We start from the raw sequence: 2,170 nt of genomic DNA, 5'->3' as shown, positions 1-2,170 counted from the left end.
TTATGAAGCACACAGCACGTGAGCACTATGGACTTAACTCTCTCAAGGCTGCAGTTGTTGCGCTTCTGTAGGCATTGCCATCGTCCTTTAAGTCTGCCAAAAGCATTTTCCACCACAATCCTTGCTTTGCTTATTTAGAAGTTGAACGTCACCTGTTGGTTTGTGAGGGCACCGTTCTCTGGAAAGGGCTTCATGAGCCAGTTTGTCAGTGGATAGGCAGCGTCTCCAATGATGTAGTAGCCAACATCTTGTCCTTTGATAGTCCCATAAGTTGTCACACACACAGGTGTGTGTGCGAAATTTGTTCTCCGCATTTGACCCATTCCCTGGGGGAGCGGTGAGCTGCAGACACAGCCGCGCTCGGGAACTATTTGGTGGTTTAACCCCCCAATCCAACCCCTTAATGCTGAGTGTCAAGCAGGGAGGCATTGGGTCCCATTTTTTCAAAGTCTTTGGTATGACCCGACCAGAAATCGAACCCCTGATCTCCCAGTCTCAGGGCGGACAGTCTTCCACTAGGCCACTGAGAAAGGTGATGCTCCTGCACTGCTGTGAAAACACCTTCCCTCTCTCTGCCTCTTCCCGCAGTCCTGACAAACGTAAAACTCTAGCATCATGTAAGCTGCCAGGTTGCCTAGTGTTCACATTGCAAAACAAACCTCTTCTATCAACAACTGCCTGTAAAATAATACGTAGAGTACCATCCCTTTCAGTTAAAAAACTCTGTGTGGTACTCTTGGAGTGCTAGAATAGGAATCTGTGAGCCATCAACAGCCCCCACACATTGTGGCACACCCCATCTCTGCTCAAAGTGTTGAGATATTTCTAGTAGTTTTTCTGCATTTGGCATTTTTATGACTTCTGGAAGCAAGATCTCCTCCACAGAGGAGCAAAACTCTTTCAGACAGTCGCACGCAGTAGAAAGACCTGTCATGAGTCGGGGTGAGTACTCCCGTCGCACATTCCACCTTTGAGTTGTTTTTCAGGAGAGGGAGGCGCCCAGCTGCTTCTGGTTAGCAATCAACGGCACTGGCTTCTTAAGGAGTTGGAGAACACACCTCAACGCGGGATGATTACTACTACTCGGTATATTCCAGCCGTCTAGTGTTGCAGTGACTTTGTACCTCTTGTGTTTTTGGCTTATTATTCGCTGTGGATTTTTGTGTATACATCTTCTTCAGGATTTTTTTGGAACATCTCTGGAGTAGAGCCTTCTCAGGATTCAGTGACTCATCAGGAAACTCACCTTTGCCACATAACAGTCTGGACTCAGCTTCCCGTGTTCTCCATCTCTCCAGTCGCCCCACTCCTCTGCTTCCCACAAGCTCCCTCTCCTGGATTTACTCACCTTGACTCACCCAACTCTCGACCGGCCCCTCCCGATTTTTCCTCATCTCCTTCGCCCAGTAAGTCTTATCTCTGCACCTCCTCAGTTAAGACTTACTTCTCAGGACTCACCTTATTTTGCTCTCCCCCTCCTCAGACGCTGAGTACGGACTTTACTCATCCACTGGAAGCTCCAGTGCGCTTTTGGTTCCTGTCTACTAATAAATACCTTTTTTTTGATCTTTATTTGTGAGTGTGTTGATTCTGCATGTCCTGGGTTAAACTCCTTCCCCAGATCATGTCAAGACCAACTCCAAACAGAAGTGCAACACTCCTGTATTCAGAGTTAGTGGTGAGTTTCCATATGGCAACAGCAACTCTCTTTTCAAGCTGTACAGCACGACGATAAGTTGTGTTCATCCTCTGCAGGGCAGGCTTTAGACGGTGACAGACGTACTGAAAGGTCTGTCTGGGCATGCAAAAATTCTTCATTCACTGATCATCGGTGAAACTTGGAGCAACCTTTTCCCAAAAGTCACTTGCTTGTTCCTGGATCCAGACGGATTTTGAAGATAGTTGCGCAACAAGTTGCAACAACATCTTAAACGCAAAAAGAACGCAATTTAAAATATAATCTGAAATGTAGTCAATCTGTTCACAACAGTAGTAACCATTTAAAATTATATACTAATGCATTTTGTATATAATCAGCTCTTGTTTCAAGTGTCAAACTTGCACACCGTCTCCTTTGTCTGCCGCGCGCAGCTTTCCTTTCTTCCTCCACGAAACGCTGCAGTATCGCTTGCCATTGCATTCTTCTTCTCCTCAATCTCTCTTCATTCTC

At 46.3% G+C, this 2,170-nt stretch overlaps 1 long non-coding RNA gene across 1 annotated transcript; it reads left to right on the top strand.

Moving 5' to 3' along the window:
• The first annotated feature begins 933 nt into the window (after positions 1-933).
• On the top strand, positions 934-1,581 carry LOC139061999 (uncharacterized). Its single transcript, XR_011515613.1, has 3 exons — positions 934-1,086; positions 1,182-1,406; positions 1,484-1,581. It is a non-coding gene; the product is annotated as an uncharacterized lncRNA (long non-coding RNA).
• Positions 1,582-2,170: the final 589 nt, after the last annotated feature.

The sequence above is a fragment of the Nothobranchius furzeri genome, chromosome 12 (assembly GCF_043380555.1).
Source record: "Nothobranchius furzeri strain GRZ-AD chromosome 12, NfurGRZ-RIMD1, whole genome shotgun sequence".
NCBI classification, from domain to species: domain Eukaryota; kingdom Metazoa; phylum Chordata; class Actinopteri; order Cyprinodontiformes; family Nothobranchiidae; genus Nothobranchius; species Nothobranchius furzeri.
Note: the sequence above shows the minus strand (reverse complement) of the source record. Positions and strands in the feature narration are given on the sequence as shown.